Source organism: Trichosurus vulpecula, chromosome 9, assembly GCF_011100635.1.
Source record: "Trichosurus vulpecula isolate mTriVul1 chromosome 9, mTriVul1.pri, whole genome shotgun sequence".
Classification (NCBI taxonomy): domain Eukaryota; kingdom Metazoa; phylum Chordata; class Mammalia; order Diprotodontia; family Phalangeridae; genus Trichosurus; species Trichosurus vulpecula.
In genome coordinates this window covers 144,718,719-144,734,022 of record NC_050581.1, presented here as the reverse complement: position 1 = coordinate 144,734,022, position 15,304 = coordinate 144,718,719, and the positions used below count along the sequence as shown (strand labels likewise).

The 15,304-nt window shown below is 41.3% G+C and overlaps 1 protein-coding gene across 2 annotated transcripts in view; it reads left to right on the top strand.

Moving 5' to 3' along the window:
• The window catches only part of EEFSEC (eukaryotic elongation factor, selenocysteine-tRNA specific), a 315,808-nt gene that overhangs the window by 206,073 nt on the left and 94,431 nt on the right, over positions 1–15,304 (top strand). The window lies entirely within an intron of this gene.

The following is a 15,304-nucleotide window of genomic DNA, read 5'->3' as shown; positions in this document are numbered from 1 at the left end:
CTGCCTGGTTCTTAGAGTCATGTTTGAATAATATGGGCTTAGTGAAAGTTCCTTGCAAACATTCTGTGATGTTGTCTCTCCTTTTAAGATTTTTTTTAACACTTGTCTTTAAAGTTTTGAGTTTCAAATTTTATCCCTCCTTCCCCTTCCCCCTTCCTGAGATAATAAGCAATCAGATATAGATTATACATGTGCAAGTATGTAAAAATTTTCCATATTAGTTATTTTGTACAAGAAAATTCGAATAAAAGAGAAAAAAAGAAAGTGAAAAATGGTATGCTTCAGTCTGTATTAGTCAATATCAGTTCTTCCTCTGGAGACTCATAGTATGCTTCATCATTAGTCCTTTGGACTTGTCTTAGATCATTGCATTTCTGAGAATAATGCAAGTCATTCACAGTTCTTCATCAAACAATATTGCTGTTACTGTGCACAACATTCTTCTGGTTCTGTTCACTTCACTGTGCATCAATTCGTAAGTCTTTCCAGGTTTTCCTGCTTGTCATTTCTTACTGCACAATAATATTCTATTACAATCATATATCACAGTTTGTTTAGCCATTGCCCAGTTGATGGGCATCCCTTTGAATTCTGATTCTTAGCCACCATGAAAAGAGCTGCTATAAATAGTTTTGTAGAAATAAATCCTTTTCCCTTTTTTTGGATGTCTTTGGGATAAAAACCTAGCAGTGGTTTTGCTGGATCAAACAGTATACACAGTAATGTTGTCTTTTTCGTTGGAGGTAGTGACCACTTGGGATCAGAGAAGATACTCTCACTTTTCTCACAAGCAAAGTTGAAACAGGATCTTTTAGTGTTATGGCTGGGCATCGTCTCTGATGATAACCTCACTCTTGAAATTGCCGTTTAGATCTTATGTGAAAAAAATTGTGTGTTATTTTGTTGAAGCCCCTAGTTAAGGACTGGTCTGTCTTTTTTAGCCACTAGCACTGCCACTCAGGAACAGTCTGTTGATAAGGAAACATAGTACTGTACCATCCCGAGCTAATTCTAGAATTTTTCCCTCATAACCAGGGTCTACCCTGTATCCCTGATATACTTGGTGCTGATTCACCAAACCAAGGTCATACTGCTGCTGGCTCAGTTTACACCTGGGCATCCTGCTGGTTATTCTGAGGTAGCAGCAACAGATAGTACCTGTGAGTGGCTTGGTTGCAGGGCCAGGGCTATAGAGAGTGGCATTGGAGTGGGACAGCAGCTTATTCTAGCAGAGTCTCAAGAGTCAAGGATTTTTTGTGTTCTGATTAAGGCCCTGCCCCTGTCTGTATCTGACCCTCTTTCCTATCTGTTGTTCATGATGAACAGTGACATGGCGGTGGCCACAGTGGCAGTGTACCACTAATTTAAGGGTCTTGGAAATGGAAATTATTTCACCAAATGCTTTGCAGACTTTAAATCACCAGGTGAATGTCAGCTGTTGTTGTTTTTGTTGTTGGTGTAACCATGACCATATTTCAGTATATTTTTGTGCAAGCCAAGTCAGCATAATAACTGATCTATTCACTTCACTGGCTTATGGGCTATGTGCATTTTGATACATTTGTGAAGATCTCAGGAAGCAGATAGAGGCCTGCTAGCAAAAAAGAGAAAAGAATCACAGGGAAGAATATATATTAGGAGTATTGATTATTTAATGTACTGATGACTCAAAGTTCAATTTATTCACTATGATAAATCTAGAAATACATAGAACTATTAATATAATTTCTATTTCATTTTATTCAAATGTTAAGGATGAGCTCAAGTTCCATGCTCTCTATGAAGCTTTCCTTGACTACTTCACCTCATGGTGATCTCTCTGTCGGGATCCCTCCTTTGTATTTATAGAGTTCTTACCTCTCAACACTCATTCATTAACTGGTCACATGCTTTTAGTGTCTCCCCAGTTTTGTTGTAAGTGCTGGGCCACTAAGGACCACGTCTTACTTGTAATCATGTGCCCACGTGTGCAGTTTGCTTTGTGTGCATTTGTGTGTTCAAGGAATTCTTTGCTGAATGAGGGAACACGCAGAGGACCACAGACACAGGAAGTGTCCTGAAGGGGTTCACTTCTTTGGTTCATTCCAGAACATCCCCAGACACTGACCTCACTTTAGTATGGGCAGGGGCCTCGGAAGGAAGCAAGGGAGGCTAGTGGGGCCAACATTGCGGTGTGTGCATGCGCACACATGTGTGCCGCTGCCCAAGACATACTAGAGACTCCCTAAAGGCACTGAGATTCAGATGTTCTGTTGTCCACATCTTTGAGCATTGGTGAAGTGTTAACGTTTGTGTGGTGTAGGAACTGAGTTGTTTGTTTCTATTTTTGCCTTTTTTTAAGCATTTCTTTCTTTGGTTAATAAAAACTATGAATCATTGTATTGCTGAAGGATGACTGGAGTTGAGAATAAGTAAATGATGTGTCCTTTATTGTTTTGGTATTTAAAGTGTTCTTAGTGCTGAATAAGGAGATGTCTGGACCCTTTTTTGCCTCCTTCAGCTTACCCTCTCCTTTTCATAGGTACTAAACAGTAATTAACTATTTTTCAAGGCTTTTCACCTCTATGGACGGTAGGAATCTTGATGCAATTAAGTTTGTTTGTTTATTGGAGGTTAGAAGTAAATTGAGAGACCCCCATTGTTACTGCAAGATCATCCTCTCCACTCTATCCCAAAGACAGACCACTGGAGACATCTAGTGTAAAGCCCTGGGCGCATTAAATGGAACACATGTTCCTTGTGATGAGTATTCCATGAATTTCCTAGCAGTTTAAAGGTTTGCTTGTAGAGGAGGTCACTGCCTCTTGTTCCCAGTATGATTCATTTCAGAGTATTTAGAATCAGAATAATAAATTTCTCCAGCCTTGAAACCATGGACAATGTGTTTTGTTTTGTTTTAAGTATTGCTTCTATTTTCTTTCTTTGAAGCAGAGAGTGACACTTGACATGTTATCCAAGACCTGACATGGAGCTCCTATCGGGAGTTACTAATCAAATTGAGGGAACAGCATGTTTTGCGAGGTGGGGTAAGAAGCTAGAAACTGCTCTTTGCATTGTTTCAGAAGTGCATGAAAAATGCTCTGTACGAAACCTGTTCTAGCACTTCCTGTATCTTCATACCAGCTGTGCTTGACTGCCATCAGGAATTCCCAGACCCGTCACAACCCCAGGTCAGGCAGCACAGTGTACTGCACAGCATGTTCCAGCATTCTGTCCTAGTCACTGGCAGTTTTGAGGTGGGGACAGGCCAAACGGCAGTGAAGAGGTTAATGATGCCCCCAAATAGTTTTTCAGCATCAGACATCATCACAACACAGTGGAAGAGACTATGGGCTGGGAGTCAGGAGGTCTGGGTTCTAGACCTGACTCCGCTGTGACCCTTGGCCAAGTGACTTTCCCACTCTGGGCCCCATTTTCCTCCTCTGCAAAATGAGGGGTTTGAAAATGACCAACCTGGGCATTTCTAATACTGTAAACAGGCCCAGCTCACTCAGATCAAGCCAGAGCCCACCTTCAACATGATAACACAGCCCAAGGACCAGGCCCTGTTGCTGTTCTCAGGAGGTAGAGCTTTCACCTGGTTCTTCTAGAAGACAGTTTCCTTCTCCATCTATTGACAGTCCAAAGAGTGAGATTGCCAGAGTGGTAGGAAGGCCTTTGGTGCTGAAAATGGGAGTTACTACTCTTTCTAGGTTGGAATGGGTCAGCTGGACCCTGGGCTAGAGTTGCCATGGCTAGCTGGTGAGATAGTACAGTAAGAGTGCCCTTGCTTGAAGTAAGAACCCACTTACCAGGTTAAGTATTTAATTCTCTCTCCATTCTGACCTTTGCCTGTGGGTACCCAGATGGAAAAATCTGACTTCCTGTCCACCAGCACTCTGAAATTAGTGTTCATTTCTATCAAGTTGGAACCTGTGATTTCAGATAACTCTGTTTCGGCTCTTTACAAACATCAGTTGATTGGTTTAGTCAGAAGCAGCTGTTCATGGCTTTTGTTTGCCCACCTTGCTCTGGGATGCAGTATGTTCCTGTTAAAGAACTAAAAGCATCTTCTTCCTTTAACCTGAAACATGATCTGGGATTTAGGTTGGGGGTGGGGGGACCATAAATCCAGCCTCTTTTCCCAGTTGTCCTCTCCCTCACAGGGGAAAGAGGCTATTTCAGTGATTTCTTAGGGTCCTTAAAGAGAGTGTTTCAGTGGTTCTTCCCTACGCAGTCTTCTTATATAACATTCTAGTGATTCTTCCCTACACAGTCTTCTTATAACCCACCGTCTTCTCATCCCAGTTTTCAGAAATACGACTCATCATGGTTTATGGAATCATATAAGCTTAGCATTAGAAGGCACTCAGAGAGCCTAGAGTCCTGCCTCTTGGCTCATGTGGTAATTGCATGATCTCCCAGCTGGTAGGTCCCTTCTTCTTAGGACATCTCTTGGGGGGGGGGGAGGTGTCATCTGGTCTCTTTTCCTGACATCATACATTTGGCCATATAGATGTAGGTAACTTGGGAAGCTTTTTTGAGGAAAGCAAAGTGCTGGCTGAGCCTGACAGGGCCAGAGGAAGAGAGAGGGTTTGACACTGACCAGTGACTTCTGTGACTTTCTCTTACTTTGTGGGATTCCACTGGAGCAAACTGTTGAGTTGCCGGTATAGCTGACCTGTGTAGAGTACCTGCTCCAGCCTGGAATTTTGTCTTCCCATTGGGATCTTTCCTTTCTCATAAAAGCTAAGCACATTCCTCTCTTTGACAATAGAACAAGAAGTTCTACTGCTCCTGAGAGGCATGGACATACTGCCTTGTCTTATGTTCTTCCCCTGATGCAGAGGGACTGAATCCGAGCCTGAGGAGTCAGTCCATGCGATGCCTCCTGTGACTCACCCTCCACCTACATGGCCATTGTTTGCATAAATGCTGTGGTTTCCTCAGGGTAGAGACGTTGTGTTTGGGAGAGGGGCACAGTACATACAGCATTCTAAATCAGTGACTGAGAGGCATGAACAGGCCTGGATGAGAGGAGAGGGGCAATCGCTCATAACTTCTCAGCTGAGCTTCTGGACTTTTTAACTTGGTTCAGTAATAATAATCACATGCCTTGGTGAGCTTTATGTTTCCCATAGAGAGAGTATTTTTCACTTAATGTTTGGGTTAGACCTCATTTTGAAAACTGTTAGGTGAACATCCTACTTATAATTTTGCCTTCACAGGGATTAGTATTTTAGGGTTCCCTGTGGATTAGGAATAGCTGCTCTGGGACATGAAATCCAGTGATTTCTGAAACCATTCTTGGTGACACTGCATCCTCTACATACCAGACCCGCTGGAGCTTTTTCTCCCATGATTCTTCTTCCTTTCCCCAGTATTCCACTTCTTTTTCTGCTAGTATTTCTGGTGTCCGTTCCCATTTCTTAGATTTGCTAGCTGCCCCTACAGACAGACTGTTTAGATTATTGGTGGTACCTGGTCCAAAAGAAATTGCCCAGCCTCAGGAGAGCATCACCATGTGTAGGATAGTGGTGCATGTGTAGGACCAGAGCATACATTAAGGACTCAACTGTTGCCTGACCCAGTTAGCGAATCATGATCCAAAGCTTTGGAAAAAAGACAGCGCTGTGTGCTCTGAGCCAGGCCAACATGTGCATACATACATATGTACCTGCGAGTAGACACGCTATATAGACCCACTCTTTTTGTGGTAGCAAAGAAATGGAAGCAGAATAGATATCAAGGTGCAGGAATGCGATGTAATATTACTCTGCTATAAGAAACGATGAATCTGTAGACTTTTATAAGTTAGATGTTGATGCCGAGTGAAGTCGGCAGAATCAGGAGAACGATGCACGCAATGACAACGATGTAAATGAAAGAACAAAGAGAAAAAGCAGATGAGCTCTTTGTAATTATAGTGACCGGGAAGTTTGGCTTGGGTGGAGAGGTGGTAAAATGCCCTGCCCCCCCTGGTTGCAGAGGCAGGCGAGTAAGACTGTCACATGCACTGTCAGTCAGTCAGTGTGTTGGTTAGGTTTGCCAAAGGGCCTTCTTTTTCCTTTTTTTATTCTTTGTTACAAGAAATGGCTCACTGGATAGGGAGAGTGGACATCAGGGTATATTCAGAAATGAAGATCAATCAATAAAAGTTTATTGAATGCCTACTGTGTGCCAGGCACTGTACTAAATGCTGGGGATACAGAAAGACAGTCCCTGCCCCCAAGGAGTTTACAGTATGGTGGGAGAGACTATGCAAAAACACACACACATATATGTATGTATGTATATAAAGTAAGCTGTACACAGGATCAGAGGGAAGGCACTGCAACTAAGGTTAAGGAAAGCTTCCTATAGAAGATGGGATTTTAGTTGGGACTGAAAGGAAGCCAGGTAGGTCAGTAGTTAGAGTTAAGGAGGAGGAGCATTCCTGGCATGGGGGACAGACAGAGAGAAATAATGACTGGAGCCAGGAGATGGAGTATCTTGTTCATGGAACAGCCAGGAGGCCAGTGTCACTGGATTGAAGAGCATGGATTGGGGATTAAGGTGGGAGGAGCGTGCTGGGTTAGGAAGGTTTGAATGCCAAAAAGAGCATTTGGTGTTTGATCCTGGAAGTGATAGGGAGCTTTTGGAGTTTACTGACTAGGAGGGAATGAATGGTTGGACCTGCACATTAGGAAAATCACTTTAGTGGCTCAGTGGAGGATGGATTAGATTGGGCAAAGACTTGAGGCAAGCAGAGCCACCAGCAGGCTGTTGCAGAGGAGAGATTGCAAACATGGGTATCCTTACTTGGAGTTTTTTGTTTTGTACCAATGTCTACAAGAATGAGAGTAGTGTTTGGTTTTAGCACCATCTTGCTGGCTTCCTGCTCCCCATGAGAGCCAAGTGGAAGAAGAAGTGAATGTACAAGAAGAAAAAAGACAATTTCAAGGAGACTGATTTACTGCTGCATAGACTATAGAAGGAAAGACATAGGATGTCAGATGTGCTCAGACCTGGCTAAACTCCTGTCAACTGATCCAGGATGGTATCATCTCTCCCACCTGATCCAGGACTCATCTCTGCCTTTTGCTGTAGGATGCTTCCTGTCTTTACTATTTGAGTAACCCCTCACACAGGACATGCTCTCTTTTAATGCATAACATACCTGGCTGAAAGCAGGACTCAATTCAGATATTTATGCCCTGGACTCTCCTGACATTCTAGAGTTATTTTCTCTTTATCCCTTTTTTTAATGGCTAAGTGAATGTAGCATATTTATAATAAATTGTCTCTTCTTATTGGTTAAAGAAAAAAAAGAATGAGTAGTGTATAACACATCAAGATTAGGTGAACAACAAGAAAATGTTGAACATTATATAATGGGGATCAGTCTATGTGTGCTGTCCACAGGCACAAGCAGCCACTGGCGCCGTTTGCAAAACTCCTTATGACTTGGGCAGGGAAGCTGGAGGACATCACCCAACCAACTGTAAACACACAGACGCCACTGGGAACATTGCTCTTGCTTTGAAGTCTGAACATAAGTTTGTTTGGTGCTGCTCGACTGCTGATGGTATGCTAAATACAGTAATAGCACAGAGGTAAAGGTGATCAGGTGAATAACAATCAGTGTCTTTGCATGTACCAGTTAAAAATAAAAAGATGAAAGATGAATTTTCTTGCCGGCCCATTATTAATGAAGAAAATCATAGAATGTGGGACCTTGAAAGTAATTTCTCTAGGCCTCACTTTCCTTACCCATGAAATGAGGGTTCTTATTTTACAAGTGATAAAGTTGAGGCCCAGATAGGAAGGTGTGATTTGTCCAAAGTCACACAAGTAGTGTCAGGGCCAGAACTGAGATCCACATCTCCTGATTCCCAGTCCAGTCTTCTTTCCACAACTCTCTGCTCCCCTAACAAGAGTATAAGAGAAATCAATACATCTTTATAGCCACAGTTTAAAAAGAAAAACAACACAAAAAACCTTTTTTTAGGAAGCTTCATGAAACAGATTTTTTTCTATTTTTAGTTTTGCAGCGAACAAGAGCTTTAAAAATTGATCCATCCTTTCCTCCAAACCTCCTCCCACACCCTCAGTTGAACAAAAGATAAAACCTTCAATATATAGCTGCATAGCCTAGCAAAATGAATTCACACATGCCCATCTTGTTTAGCATTTTAAGTTCATCACCTCTATCAGAAAGTGAGTGACATGTTCATAAAACCCTGATATTGCTCACGACTCATTCACCTCTAGCTCTACAGAGTTCTCTACAGCTGCCATTTTCTTTAGTGTTTGCTAATTCAAATTCCACACTAGGTACCCCGAAAGCAAAATCTGCTTACAACACAAAATGAAGGTTCCTTTTACTTAAACAGATACAGAGAAGGTGCTCAACAAGAAGACTAAAGTCATTTGTTGTTATTACTTTTTCAGGCTTGTTTGGTTTTATTTGGTGATTTCAAAATTTTATTGGTCATAGGAGTATAATTTGTACCTGTTAGTGGCAAATCCTTGGTTCCTCTCTAGTGAGCTTTGCTGTTTTATATGTGCACACACACATATACACATATATAAATGTATACATATATAAGTATGTATGTATGCATGTATGTAGAGGGTTAACTATGCTGATGTTCTGATTCACAAGATAAGCCTCTAAGGTAGTAAGCCTTTATTTGGGATTTTGATTGGATGGAGTTCTGTGAGTATAGAATTAGTAACCAAAGTCTTTTGATCCTGGGCCTCAGCAAACTTAGATCTGTGGTCCCTCTGATAGGGAAGAATTGGTTGTCTCAGTCTGTTGGGTCAGGGCTACCCCTTTGTGGGTGGAAGCTATGAGGAGAACCAGAAGAATTGCTGGGCCATTTGTATGTTTTTTGTCATTTCCATTTTCGAAAGACAAACCTGAAGTCAGCAGAAATAAGAATGAAATTGAACACAGGAAGCTTCCCTAGCCTCCAGGAGTGTAGAAGCCTTTGGCCAGAGTCACGGAGGAGTTTCATGTACTCTAACCCACATGACCAGAGAGAATAGTTCCTGTCTAGGCTTGGAGAAGCAATGACGGAACCTTTCAGACTGAAATGTGGCAGCCGTAGAGCAGAGCCATGTGGCTTATTGGTAGAAGTTTGTGAACCCCAGCCCCCTTGTTGGAGATGAAGGGGACATTTCTCAGGTAGTTACTCAGTGTTCTGGAGAGAGAAAGTCACTTCTTAGAATAAGATCATACACTAAGGAGCTCAGCAAACAAGGACCTAAAACTGGGACACGAGCAGGCAAAATACCTCTTTGTTAAGAGTACTTTTTCAAGTATTGGGAATCACTGGAGGGCGAAAAGAGTAGATTTTTAGAGGCTATTGTGAGACCTTTGTGTATTCTGCTTTTTCTCTAATATGTAATGAAGTCCATCCTGTACTTGATACTATATTATTATCTTTTAGACTCATACAAGAGCTCAGGACTCTTTTAATCCTATCTGTAGGGACCCTAGCACAGGCAATATGCTAAGATTTCCCAGAGCACACTCTAGGTAGGGACAAAACAAGAGGGTGTTTTTGAGGGGGCACTCCCAAGATTGAATCCAGTCTGTGTAAGGCCAGAACTTGAAGTATAGGGAACCTTACATAAGCAGCTACCAAGGTGTGATAAAAGGTCCCTTGGGCCCAAATATCTCTTCGTCCCTTTTTGTTGGTGTCCACTCCTCAAGATAAATAGTCCTTTTGATTAAACGTTTTGTCCCTGGGAAAACTCTATTATAATGTAATTATGTCCTTGAACACCTTATCTTCTGGGAAAACTGTTATGATGCAGTTATATTTTTGACTGCCTCATCTGCTATTAATACTTTAGTTTCAGTTTATTAGATAAATATCCCTTTGGAAAATAAGGAACAGGGTTCTGAGACAATGGGATGCAAGACAGATAAGTTTTGACTGGATGGAGATGAGATGGAAAGGTCCAGAGTGCATTGCCCAGGCAGCTAGGTAGGATAATAGATGGAGTTCTGGGACAGGAGCTGGAAGGCCTGAGTTCAGATCCAGCCTGAGACACTTACTAGCTGTTTTGGGCAAATCAGTCAGGAAACCTCCATTATGATGTTGACGCTGTGCTGAGTTGTAGGGATATAAATACAGTCAAAAGATGCTGCATCCTCAAGGAGCTCATAGTCTAATGGGGAAGCAACATGCAAGCAACTGTGTACAGTTTGAATAGGAAGTAATTAGTAGAGAAGAGTCTAGACTTAAGAGGGATTGGGAAAAGGTTGTGTAGACAGTAGAACCAAGACTCAGAATCAGAGAATTTTAGAGTTGGAAGATACCTCGGTGGTGATCCGGTTTAGCCTGCACTGACAAAGGTGTCCCCACCACAGCACACTCAGTTTCTTCCTGGAGGCTTCCAGTGAGGTGATCCATTATCCCGGAGACAGCCTCTTCCACTTTTCTGAAACCAGCTTTTGTGTTTTTGAAAAGAGCAAAATGAAGCCATCTTGAAGCCAGGCTGTCTGATTCTGGGCCTAGTCCTCTTTCTACCACTTTGTGTGGCCTCTCTGCTTGCTCTATTTTGGTCTGACAGTTAATGCAATAGATTAGTAAAATTCCACAAACCTTTAAGCTATAACATGAGAAATCAGATGGTACCTGTATGGCCTCAGAGGTAGGACCCCTGGCAGTGGTGCCTTATCTATAGTCAAGATAGAACCTATACTCTTTAGTATTCTCCATTCCCCACAGTAGCAATGGAAACTTGAATTCTCCAACAATCATAGCTTAATAGGTGTAGTCAATTGTTCATAAAAACAGTAAAATTGCACATCTACAGTGAGAGTTGTGGATTTTGATGTAGTATTTTTCATTTGGGATGATAAAAACAGAAAATTCACATTTAGCAGCTACTTCTTTGATTTTAAATTAAATTTTTTATTTCCTCCCCCTCCAAAAAAAATTCAAGTAGGGGTATAGATTTTTGTAGCACACATGACATCTTTCATGTACAGAGAAATTAACCCACACTCATAGCCTTTTTTAAAAATATGTTTGATTCTTTTTGCTTTTACACTACTGCCCTTTCTAAGTAATATTCTCACTGCCACTTTAGATCCATTCCTGTAACAAAGAAATATAGTTAAGCAAAACAAAGTGCATCTGGAAGTATATTAAGAAATCCATACCCACGGCCCAGCTCTTCTTTTCCCAGAAGAAGGAGGTGGGTTTTTGTGATCAGGTCTCTGGAACCAAGATCAGACATTGTACATGATCTCAGTTCCAGTGTCTTTTAGTGGTGTGTTCATTTACATCATTGTCCCACAGGCTTCTTCCTCATATTTCACTCTTTGTTTTGCATTCTTGATTCAGCAAAGCCTAGTTTTTGTCCACAGTGATATTTTTTTTTTTTTTTTGCCACCAGGATGGTCCTGCTCCTTCTTATGGTGACACTCTGTTTTGCCAAGATGGACTGAAGAACTGGGTTGAAGCTTTGAACTAATGGGAATAAGCCCACTTTTACTTTTATATGAGACTTGACATCTTATGTAGTGCTTTCCTCTCACAGCAGTCCTGGGAGGTAAAGAGCACAAGAAATGTTATTCCAGTTTGTAGATGAAGAAACTGAGGCCCAGAGGACTTAAATGATTTGCCCAAGATCACACAGGGAGTCTGCAAGGACTTCACTAGTGACACTGAAGAGAGATATCTTCATCTCATTCAGTTTAAGAATTTGGTGGGCAGGAGAGCTAAAGCTTTTTTTTTAAGGTGGCAGAAGAAGGAAGGAAGCAGATTATGAGATTTGTAAAATAACAGATAGTAGAAAGACATACAGAGAATTTGATTAGCTCTGGACTCATGAAAGAAGACATTTATTAAATCGAATTCTTCTTTACAAGGCATGATTGGGCAAAAGGGAGGTTGTGTGCATTGGGAGAGTTGGAAACTAGACCTCATTGATGTTGTGTGTGCTTGAACCTATGGCAATCTCACACAGTCCTGTTTAAACTAGGTGGAAATAGATCTAATCTTAAAGGGATTTAAAGGGATCATTTAATCTAGCCCCTAGCCTTCAGAGATCCAAATGCCTAAACCTTCAGGAAAATCTTCCTGTTAAGTGTTTCTACTTGTTTTATATCATCTTGTCAATCAGGGTCTTCTGTGTGTCCAGCTAAAATGTCTGCTCCTTTTATTCAGGCTCACTTCCTCTGTCTGATCTTTACCAGAATGGGGAATACCTAACCGAGCAGCTGCCTCATCTCAGAAGATGTTCAGAGATTGAGTCTCTGAGGACAGTTAACTTCAGCAGTTATTCAGGGAGCACCTTTTAAGGGCCAAGCACTGCCCTGGGTTGTAATCTCTCCTTTAACTTCTCTTTTGCTGCCTATAAACAACACCATGTCTTCTGTTTGTCATTCATGAAACTAGTTTTCATTCTTCTTAATCATCTGTCAGTCTTTCCAACTTCCCTTCCAACTTCATTTTAAAGCATGAAGACTGCTTCATTTTGTTCTTTTATCCTCAGCAACTAGCCTGATGCCTGGCACGTAGTTTGTGTTTAACAAAAGCTTGTCGAATTGATAAATGGTCAAAGGATACGAATAGGCAGTTTTCAGAGGAAGAAATTGAAGCTGTCTGTGGTCATATGAAAAAATGCTCTAAATCAGTGTTGATTAGAGAAATGCAAATCAAAACAACTCTGAGGTACCACATCACACCTTTAGATTGGCTAACATGACAAAACAGCAAAATGATAAATGTTGGAGATGTGGGAAAATTGGAGCACTAATGCATTGCTGGTGCAGTTGTGAACGGATCCAACCATTCTGGAGAGCAATTTGGAAAGCGCTATAAAATTATACATACCCTTTGACCCAGCAATACCACTTCTAGGTCTGTATCCCAAAGAGATCATAAAAAAAGGGGAAAGGACCCACATGTACAAAAATATTTATAACAGCTCTTTTGTGGTGGCAAATAATTGGAAATTGAGGGATGCATCAATTGGGGAATGTCTGAACAAGTTGTATTTTATGAACATAATGGAATACTGTTGTGCTATAAGAAATGATGAGCAGACAGACTTCAGAAAAACCTGGAAAGACATATATGAACTGATACTGAATGAAGTGAGCAGAACCAGGAGAACATTGTATACAGTAACAGCCACATTGTTCAATGATCAACTATGATAGGCTTGGCTCTTCTCAGTAGTGCAAGGACCTAAGACAACTGTAAAAGACTCACGATGGAAGATACTATCCACATCCAGAGAAAGAACTTTGGAGTCTGAATGCAGAGGAAAGCATACGATTCGCTCTTTTTCTTTTGTTGTTTTGTTTCTTTCTCGTGGTTCTTCCCTTTAGTTCTAATCCTTCTTTACATCATGACTAATGTGAAAAATTTTTTAATATGAATGTGTAAGTAGAGCCTATATTAGATTGCATGCCAATCTGAGGAGAGGGAGGGGGAGAAAATTTAAAATTCATAATCTTATGGAAGTGAATGTTGAAAACTAAAAATAAATTAATTATTAAAATAAAAACAAAAAACAAAAGCTTGTTGGATTGGATTAGAAGGAGACATAAATAGCATATTCTCTTAAGAGTATAGCTGGGAGAGCTGACTCTTGGTCCATGGAATTTTATAGAAAAAGAGAGCTGAAGGGATCTTAGAGACACTCCAGTTTTTCAGTGCCTTCTTTCTGCAAATGAGGAAGAGGAGGCTCCAAGAGGGGTACTGGCTTGTCCCAGGTGCTCCAGGCCTATGGGAAAGGAGCCAAGATTGAAACTGAGGTCTCCTCACTTCCCACCCAGGAATCTTTTTCACTTGTGTCATAATAGCCCCCTTAATTTACAGAAGGGGAAGCCAAGAACCGTAGAGACTAAGAGACTTGCCTGGTGACTTTTTAATGCATCACAAAATCATAGTAAGAGTAATGTATTTCTGCAGCACAGCATTTCGTATCAGCCCATTGCTTCTTTATCAACTTTACATTTTAAACTTACTGATTTAGAAAGTACTGTATTTCCCCCACGGCTTATAGCCTAGGAAGGGGGGGTAGGGGGGACTCCAGCCTGGAAGCTCCCAAGGGTCCTTCCCCTTTCTGTTTAGACTAGACAAGTCTTCCCTCTTAGGGCTCACATACCCACTTCCAGTCCCCAAGGTCTGAACGGTTGGAAGTAGGGTTAGTTAGACAATCTCTCCGTGGAGAAGCTGGGGCTTGGAAGGGGCTTTGGGAGCTGCCTTGACTTTTCTTTGTCGTCTGCTTCTTGTACTGAGCTTGGAGTTCACTGAAATACCCATCCAACCAATAAACTTGCCAGCCATTGCCTTAAAAAAAAAAGAAGAAAAGAAAAAAGAAAGTGCCATATTTCCTTCTTTTTAGCTGGGAGTCATGTCAAGGTTAGTTGATTAGCCCAAGGTCATGTAGAATGTCAGTGCCCACTAAAAAGGACCAAGTCTCAGCACCTGGTCCATTTTCCAGCTTACTGATAACCTGATCTTACTTATTTTTTAGGAAGTCCTTAAAATTAGAGGCTCTCCTTCCACAGGGGCTGTTGTGGAAAGGGAGCCTGGCAGAGTGGAAGAAAATGCTGTGGACTGAGAGTTAGAAGATCGGAATTTGATATCTACCTCTGCCATTTAGCCATATGACCTTCTGAAAGTCATTTAACCATCCAAGCCTCAGTTTCCTCCAGTGAAAGTGGGAATAATTGTATGACATATCCATGCCACTATTTTCCATCACTATTGCTGTAAAGATCTTTTTATAGATTAAAATAACAATAATTGACATGTCTACTTGAAATTCTGAAGACCTTTAAAAAGCACCACATCAATGCAGGCTCTAGCATGGACTAGAGGAAAGAATGTTGGCCTGAATCCTGGTTCTGTGTGATCATGGGCAGGGAAAGACCTCTGGGAATTTTATTTTCCTCCTTTATGACATAATTAAGTAATTATACTCTCTTCCTCAAAGGACCGTTATAAGGAAAATATTCTGTAAACCTTAAGACACTATGTAAGTGTGAGTTGTTATGTCATCTTTGCTATTATTTTGTGCCAATTTACAAATGGAAAATCTGACTAACAACAAGTGTCCTTGAAAAGGGCTTGTGTCCTTATCAGAAAATGAAGGTACTGAGCTGGCATAGGAGGCTGATGCAAGCTAAACGATCTGCTTATATCACTGTAAAATCACAGGGAAAAGGAGCCTGAGAATAGAGGGTTCCTGGGTGGGACTCAGTAGAAAAGCTCCAGCAAGTGCTCCCTTCCCTCTAGAGTCATAAAGCACTTTTTTTCCTTTGCAAATGAAATTAAAGACAAAAAGCCAAGCAGGAGGGGAT